The sequence below is a fragment of the Coregonus clupeaformis genome, unplaced genomic scaffold (genome assembly GCF_020615455.1).
Source record: "Coregonus clupeaformis isolate EN_2021a unplaced genomic scaffold, ASM2061545v1 scaf4814, whole genome shotgun sequence".
In the NCBI taxonomy this organism is placed as follows: Eukaryota; Metazoa; Chordata; class Actinopteri; order Salmoniformes; family Salmonidae; genus Coregonus; species Coregonus clupeaformis.
In genome coordinates, this window is record NW_025538268.1 from 11,936 (window position 1) to 21,158 (window position 9,223).

The following is a 9,223-nucleotide window of genomic DNA, read 5'->3' on the forward strand; positions in this document are numbered from 1 at the left end:
AATAGCCATTGTGTGCCGGGTGTAGTACCGAGCTAGCCAGCTAGCGTTCTTCAAACAAAGTCAACACAGTGAACATTGCTAAGCTGGAATTAGTACCAGCTTAACTGTACGGTAGTAGCTAAAATACAATATACTTGTCCTAGCTAGCCAATGTCTAATCATTGCTGTGTCATGAAAGGAACTTGACACAGACACGAATGATCTCTGTTTAGTGTGTTATCACATATTGGTGGTTTGTTGCATCCAAGTGTTGGTGCTATACGGTTTGTTATTGTTATTAGATGTAGCTTGCTGGTGCTATGGTGTCATGGTTGGAATAAAGTTAAGGGTTGAGTCTATTCTTTTAAGAACATTGAACCGCTTGTGGTTCACAACAATTCGATTCCTAAAGTTGGAAGTTGGGAGAGTTTTTTGTTCGGGTGGTTCCAGTGAAACAATTTAGTTTCTGAGGTAGAAGTTTTTTTGGTGAGGGAGGTCCTGCTCTCTCCCCTCCCAGATGCTCAGCTCATTTCATTCCGATCTCCTCTGCATTTTTTTGTAGCCAGTTGCTACAGCCTGTCAACTATGCCTCTGCCTATCCCTGTTCTCTCCTCTCTGCAACAGGCTACACAAACGCACCGGACACACCAGCGTGGCTGCTGCCTCCTCCTAACCTGGTGGTCCCTGCACGCACCACCCACGTGGAGTTCCAGGTCGCAGGCAGCCCTGGAACTGCCGTTCTGCTGCCAACAAAGCTCCGACTTCATCCCAGCCTATGCCAACCTCCAGTCCCTCGACTTCCTGGCGCTGACGGAAAGCATGGATCACCACTGAAAACACTGCTACTCCTACTGCTCTCTCCTCGTCTGACCATGTGTTCTCACATACCCCCGAGAGCATCTGGTCAGAGGGGGTGGTGGTACAGGAATCCTCATCTCTCCCAAGTGGACATTCTCAATTTTTCCCCTAACCCATCTGTCTATCTCCTCATCGAACTTCCATGCCGTCACAGTCACTAGCCCATTTAAGCCCAATATCCTTGTCATCTATCGCCTCCCAGGTTCCCTTGAGAGTTCATCAATGAGCTTGACGCCTTGATAAGTTCCTTCCCTGAGGAGTGGCTCGACCCTCACAGTTTTGGGGATTTCAACCTCCCTATGTCCACATTTGACTCATTCTCTCTGCCTCCTTCTTTCCACTCCTCCTCTTTTGACCTCACCCTCTCACCGTCCCCCTACTCACAAGGCAGGCAATACGCTTGACCTCATCTTACTAGATGCTTTGCTCCTCTACTAATCTCACTGCAACTCCCCTCCAAGTCTCTGACCACTACTTTGTTTTCCTTTTCCTCTCTCGCTCTCCCCACACTACTCACTCCTGCCGCTACACAGATGGTAATGCGCCGCCGCAACCTTCGAACTCTCTCTCTCCCACTACTCTCTCCTCTTCCCATCCTATCATCTCTTCCCTCTGCTCAATCCTTCTCCTCCAATCTCCTGATTCTGCCTCCCTCAACCCTCCTCTCCTCCTTTCTGCATCCTTGACTCTGTGTCCCCTATCCTCCCCGCCGGCTCGGCCTCCCTTCCAGCTCCGTGGCTTGATGACTCATTGCGAAGCTCACAGAACAGAGCTCCGGGCAGCGGAGCGGAAATGGAAGAAACTAAACTCCCTGCCGACCTGGCTTCTTTTCTGCACTCCCTCCTCTCTACCACATTTTCTTCATCTGTTTCTGCTGCTAAGGCCACCTTCTACCACTCTAAAATTCCAAGCATCTGCCTCTAACCTAGGAAGCTCTTTGCCACATTTTCCTCCCTCCTGAATCCTCCCCCTCCTCTCTCTCTGTGGATGACTTCGTCAACCACTTTGAAAAGAAGGTTGACGACATCCGATCCTCGTTTGTTAAGTCTAATGACACTGTTGGTCCTGCTCACACTGCCCTACCCTATGCTCGACTTCCTTTCTCCCTCTCTCTCCAGATAAAAATCCCCTGCGACTTGTGACTGCAGGCCGCCGGAACAACCTGCCCGGCTTGACCCCATCCTCCTCTCTTCTCCAGACCATCTCCGGACCTTCTCCCTACCTCACCTCGCTGATCAACCCAAGTCCTTGACCGCTGGTCATGTCCCTTCCGTCTTCAGAGAGAGCGCAGAGTTGCTCCCCTTCTCAAAAAAACCAACACTCGACCCCACTGATGTCAACAACTACAGACCAGTATCCCTTCTTTCTTTTCTTTCCAAAACTATTGAGCGTGTCGTCTTTAGCCAACTCTCTTGCTATCTCTCTCAGAGAATGACCTTCTTGATCCAAACCAATCAGGTTTCAGACGACTGGTCATTCAACTGAGACTGCTCTTCTCTGTGTCACGGAGACTCTCCGCACTGCTAAAGCTAACTCTCTCCTCTGCTCTTGTCCTTCTAGACCTGTCTGCTGCCTTTGATACTGTGAAACCATCAGATCCTCCCTCTGCACCCTCTCCGAGCTGGGCATCTCCGGGCGCGGCTCACTCTGATTGCGTACCTACCTAACCGGTCGCTCTACCAAGTGGGGCGTGGCAGAAGCTGTCTCCGCTCACGCGCTCACCACGTGGTGTCCCAGGGCTAAGTTCTCTAGGCCCTCTCCTTTTCTCCCTATACACCAAGTCGCTTGGCTCTGTCCATATCCTCACATGGCCTTTCATATCATTGCTACGCTGACGATACACAACTAATCTTCTCCTTTCCCCCTTCTGATAACCAGGTGGCGAATCGCATCTCTGCATGTCTGGCAGACATATCAGTATGGATGATGGATCACCACCTCAAGCTGAACCTACCCTGGCAAGACGGGAGCTGCTCTTCCTCCCGGGGAAGGACTGCCGTCCATGATCTCGCCATCACGGTTGACAACTCCGCTGTGTCCTCCTCCCAGAGTGCGAAGAGCCGTAGGCGTGACCCTGGACAACACCCTGTCGCTTCTCCGCCAACATCAAGGCGGTGACCCGCTCCTGCAGGTTCATGCTCTACAACATTCGGAGAGTACGACCCTGCCTTACACAAGAAGCGGACACAGGTCCTAATCCAGGCACTTTGTCATCTCCCGTCTGGACTACTGCAACTCGCTGTTGGCTGGCCTCCCTGCCTGTGCCATTAAACCCCCCAAGCAACTCATCCAGAATGCCGCAGTCCGTCTGGTGTTCAACCTTCCCTGGTTCTCTCACGTCACCCCCCTCCTCCGCACACCCCACTGGCTTCCAGTTGAAGCTCGCATCCTGCTACAAGACCATGGTGCTTGCCTATGGAGCAGTGAGGGGAACGGCACCTCTGTACCTTCAGGCTCTGATCAGTCCCTACACCCAAACGAGGGCATTGCGTTCATCCACCTCTGGCCTGCTGGCTCCCTTCCTCTGCGGAAGCATAGCTCCTCAGCCCAGTCAAAACTGTTCGCTGCTCTGGCACCCCAATGAGTGGAACAAGCTCCCTCACGACGCCAGGACAGCGGAGTCACTCACACCTTCCCGGAGACATTTGAAACCCCCACCTCTTTAAGGAATACCTGGGATAGGATAAAGTAATCCTTCTAACCCCCCAAATTGTAAAGTGGTTATCCCACTGGCTATAGGGGTGAACGTACCAATTTGTGAGTCGCTCTGGCTAAAGAGCGTCTGCTAAATGACGTTAATGTGCCCTTTGAAAGCAAGGCACTCGACCCTAATTGCTCCTGTAAGTCGCTCTGGTTAAGAGCGTCTGCTAAATGACTAAAATGTAAATGTAATCTTGTATTCTACACGGTAATGACCATAGCTTAAAGGACCTTACCCATTCTAACCCCTTAATATTTAAAATAAGCTGATCCAATACTCTAATAAATACTTATTGGGCTCATTAAAAAATCAATTTAAAAAACCTGGTGTATGGTTCTCGAAAGCCCAATTAAATATTTTTAGGCGAATCACCAAATTCAGCCGTAGAGAATGTGAGTTATAGATCTGTAATTCTCATTGAAAGCAAGTCTAAGAAGCGGTAGATTTGTTCCATGTGCACCATTTCTCGTTTTTGTGTCTTTTACTTGAGGTTTTGTACACCAGCTTCAAACAGCTGAAAATACAATATATTGGGTTATGGAAAATATATTTCACAGCGGATTAGATGGTACAATAATTATACACTATACTTGCTTGTTTTGTCACATAAACTGAAATTAGGCGAACAATTAGAATTTTATCAATTAGGAAATGGTGGAGCGATTTCTGCATAGTGCATCTTTAACACCTGTTTAACTACTAATATTGGTCTGAATTGGTGTGTGTGTTTTGTGTTAAATGTACGCGTAGCGTGTGTGTTGAGCTTACGGGTTAGTGCGCTTTGCTTGCGAGGGTTGGTGAGGCCAGGTCCATGACACTGCTCCACTGTGACAATCAGCTCCTCTGCATTTGTACCTCAGCGGGAACTCCACTGCCCCTGGACAGTCACACTCCCGAAGTCCCCGCCTCACTGTACACACCTCAGAAGACTGCCAGTGCGCTGACAAAAGAGGACAGGAGAGGGACATTTTTCAAAGGTACTCATTTAGAGAGACAAAGTAAACTCTGTAGGCGTCATTTTGGAAATGGAAGGATTACCAAACACAACCATATTATGCCTCACTATCAGTATTCACAACTTTTGGGGGGAAAAGGCGTCTAAATAAATCATTTTTATGGGTTTAAGTAATCATTGCATTAATTTAAAATGCTGATGCAATTATGAACTGCAAACTCCAAGAGCTGTGTCAAGTATTTGAAATGTCATACAGTATGATTGTATTTTTGCACAAATAACACCTTTGATGTTCAGAGAAAGGAAAAGAAAGATTAATAAAAATACATATATTTCCCGGGACAGCAAATATCTTGCTGTTCAAAGCCATATATTCCAAAGCAACTACAGTATGTTGTTGTAAATGGTAGCTTTATGGTAACTGTCCATAAAACGGTCCGTACCCCAGTGAGGTCCAAAGCATTGAGTCATAACCTCTTCTAGCAGAGAAGTCAGACCCATAGCTGGAGACAGAGCTGTGGTCATCGTCTGAGTCCAGACCCTCATCCTGAAGAGGGTTAGAGTTAGAGTAGAAGCCAAGGAAGACATATGAAAGCCATCAGCCGAGTGTGGGCATATTATGTGTTCATATTCTTTCAGAGTGGCAACATTCTATGTATTTAGACAACTTACCTCCCATGAATGAAAGGCATCAGTTAGTGTGTGTGCGTGTACATCTTTTTTAAAGAGTGAAAACATCCATCTTTCTGGTTGTTTATATCAAGACTACTAAACTCCCACAAGTGAAGCCATTGTTTCAGAATATGTGCATAAACCGTTTAAGAATGCATTTATTAATCTGTTTTGTTGGAAAATGTATTTTAACATCTAACCTCCCAGGTGTCCACAGGTGAAACAACCACTGAAGGGGGTTCCTGAGACACAGATGATTGTTCTAAACCAGAGTGAAAAAAACCCACATAAGACAGTAAAACAACCTTTTGTCATTTGGTGTGATATCCATGCTTCCAAAATTGCCATGTGAACTTTTGATTGAAAACATGCTAAGTGTCAGATACAGCGCATTCGAGAATATTCAGACCACATGACCTTTTCCACATTTTGTTACGTTACAGCCTTATTCTAACATTGATTAAATACCCCATAATGACAAAGCAAAAGAGTTATAGAAATGTTTGTACATTTATTACAAATAAAAAATTGAAATATCACATTTTACATAAGCATTCAGACCATTTACTCAGTACTTTGTTGAAGCACCTTTGGCAGTGATTACAGCCTCGAGTCTTCTTGGGTATGACGGCACAAGATTGGCACACCTGTATTTGGGGAGTTTCTCCCGATTCTTCTCTGCAGATCCTCTCAAGCTCTGTGAGGTTGGATGTGGGAGCATCACTGCACAGCTATTTTCAGGTCTCTTCAGAGATGTTTGATCGGGTTCAAGTCAGGCTCTGGCTGGGCCACTCCAAGGACATTCAGAGACTTGTCACCAAGCCACTCCTGTATTGTCTTGGCTGTGTGTTTAGGGTCATTGTCCTGCTGGAAGGTGAACCTTCGCCCAGTCTGAGGTCCTGAGCGCTCTGGAGCAGGTTTTCATCAAGGATTCTCTGTACTTTGCTCCGTTCATCTTTCCCTCGATCCTGATAAGTCTCCCAGTCTCTGCCGCTGAAAAACATCCCCACAGCATAGATGCTGCCACCGCCATGCTTCACCGTAGGGATGTTGACGCCAGGTTTCCTCAGACGGGACGCTCCAGACGTGACGCCTGTACCTCTTGGCAAACTCCAAGAGGGCTCTCATGTGTTTACTGAGGAGTGGATTCCGTCTGGCCACTCTACATAAGGCCTGATTGGTGAGTGCTAGAGAGATGGTTGTACCTTCTAGAAGGCTTCTCCCATCTCCAAAAGAGGAACTCTGGAGATCTGTCAGAGTGACCATCGTGTTCTTGGTGACCTCCTGTCTCAAGGCCCTTCTCCCCGATTGCTCAGGGGTTTTTGGCGGGGCGGCCAGCTCTTGGAATAGTCTTGGTGGTTCCAAACTTCTTCCAGTAAGAATGATGGAGGCCACGTGTTCTGGGGGACCTTCAATGCTGCAGACATTTTTTGGTACCCTTCCCAAGATCTGTGCCTCGAAACAATCCTGTCTCGAGCCTTCTACGGACAATTCCTTCGACCTCATGGATTTTTTTTGCTCTGACATGCACTGTAACTGTGGGACCTTATACAGACAGGTGTGTGCCTTTCAAATAATGTCCAATCAATTGAATTTACCACAGGTGAACTCCAATCCAGTTGTAGAAACATCTCAAGGATAATCAATGAAACGGGATGCACATGACCCTCAATTTCAAGTCTCCAAAGCAATGGGTCTGAATACTTATGTAAATGTTTTCTGTTTTTATTTTTAATACATTTGCAAACATTTCCAAAACCTGTTTTCGCTTTGTCATTATGGGGTATTTGTGTGTAGATTGATGAGAAATTGTTTTATTTAGTCAATTTTAGAATAAGGCTGTAACGTAACAAAATGTGGGGAAAAGGAAGGGGTCTGAATACTTACCGAAGGGCTACAAAGGTGTGTAATGATACTCCTCAAATGTCATAGCTTGAAGCTGTGTTGCATACGAGGAAAACACTGTAAAGTACTTTCATTCTGAACCTCCTCTCTAACATTTTAGTCAGTTAGAGTTTACTTTCAATAGCAAGCACAAACATTTGTGAAGGCAAAGGATTTGAAATCACGAGATCAGGATTTAATTTAGTCTTGTTAGTTCAGCTAACAATGGCATTGCAAGATGTTGTGGCATGTGAAACTGAAAAATAATAGAGAGCTCCATGTTAAAGTTTAAACTGCAAAATAGAGAGACCCCTTACCTTCAGTGTCATCTGTCACTGGGGATTCAGAGGAATTGACCACTATTGTGGGAATTAGACATTTTCCAGTCTTCTGATTCCCTTTTTGAAAGTCTCTATTTGGAGACAGCTTGGACTCTAAAGTATCCCTTTCCTTAAATATCCCTACCTCATCTCCATCTGCTGCTTTACTTGGTAGTGATTCAGTAGACTTCCTTTACATCCATCTGTTCTGGGAAATTAATCTGTTCTTGTTTCTTTTCTTCATCAAAATCTCTTGGAGAAACCCTATGGTCCATCTTTGTTACATGTTTCCATGCCACCAACCATTTCAGTCTCTGAGAGATAATCATTTTCTAAACTTCACTTTGTCCTCACCAGTGTCCTCCTTTGATATATGGAGATTGCTTAGAAATGATGACTTCATCTAGAAAATGAACAGCAAATGGAGGATATTCTTCTGAAGAAACTAGGTCCTTCTTGGGTCTGGCCTCTTTTATGACAGATGATTCATCCAAAGGAACATGTTTGTCTATGGTGAGTATATCCTGAGGTCCCTCTTGGAGCAAGTACTGAGGTTTCTCTATACATTTGAATGCCTCAATGGTAGGCAAAGGGTAATTTCTCTGAAGAGAGTTTGTGTCCTCAAATGATAGCGGTTCACTGTGGTTTTGGTCTGTTAGAAGTTCTTGGCTCTCTGTTGAAACATCTTGGTTTAGCCTAACAGATTCCAGCCCCAACATATCTTCATATTCAAGCTGAAATTGCACCTTCTGATACTTGACCTCCTGAAAGATGGCATAGAGGCTCCCTCATGTTCTGAAACTTCATCATCCAGGTCTCCTGTTGTTGAACCTACCTTTGTTCGGGTCAGACTGTCACCAGCCTAGGTGGAGTCTCTGTGGTATTTGTGTCTTTCCAGAGGTAAAGTTAACCTCTTTGGCTTTGGCCTTATGCGGCTGCTCTGTTGCCCAGATCTCAAAAGATGGAGTGCAGTGAGAGACTCATGCCCTGAATGTTTCAACACATCAAAACCACTGGTGCTATCCTCTGTGACCTATTATGTGTGTCAACACTAGGCAATATCACTATTGTTTTAGTCGTTCTAGTGGCCATCTCTACGTCTTTTTTGGCTCGGCCTCTATGAGGCTACTTAACTCTAAAAATTTGTCCACATAGGGGTCTACATACAAACAGAGCTGTTCTGCTCTGGTTCATCATATATTTCAGGGGGAAACACCAGCTTTTGCTAAGACTTCTGATCCGGCATAGTGTCCAGGGATTTGGTTGTTGGTTTGGTTTCTGGGTCGGGACTAAATTCGTTGGTAGGACCGAGCTGAGACTCAAGAAGGAGTATTGGCAATATGAGCAGATTCTGTCTTCTTTTCTGGTCCAGGTTTCCTGTCTGGTGATTAGCGGACAGTGTCAGTTGTGCTAAAGTACGGCATCTCTTGGTTTGGAGATGTAAATGGGTTGGTAAATTTTTCCTCACTAGCAGGCCCCTCATGAGATCTGTAGAGGATGTTTCCATTTAGGGAACATCAACAACGGTGTTGTCTGTAATAAAGGATCCAGTTCAGGTTTAGTTTCTACGCTTGGCCTGTCAGGATAGTGCTGGATCTCTTCCACAGCTGCTAAATGTTTATATCACCAATATCCACAGTGCTTTCCTCATTGTTAAGTTCTGGTTAGGCCTGAGGATCACAATTAATGGTATTATGTATCAACTCGATGGTTAAAGGTGAAAGAAAGTTTTGCCTCAAATAATAATGCATAAACAAACCTTTTCACAAAACGGGTTTAGGAAACTTGTGTCGTGTCTGGCTATGAATGGAAAAGAGAGATTGAAAGGATTTGTATAAACAATAAGAAAATAAG

General features: G+C 45.5%; 1 long non-coding RNA gene across 1 annotated transcript; it reads right to left on the reverse strand.

Annotated features, from left to right (window-relative positions):
- Window positions 1-4,957: 4,957 nt before the first annotated feature.
- Window positions 4,958-7,525, reverse strand: LOC123490791. Its single transcript, XR_006661045.1, has 3 exons — window positions 7,367-7,525; window positions 5,366-5,427; window positions 4,958-5,040 (listed from the first exon to the last, which is right to left on the reverse strand). It is a non-coding gene; the product is annotated as an uncharacterized LOC123490791 (long non-coding RNA).
- Between the last annotated feature and the right edge of the window lie 1,698 nt (window positions 7,526-9,223).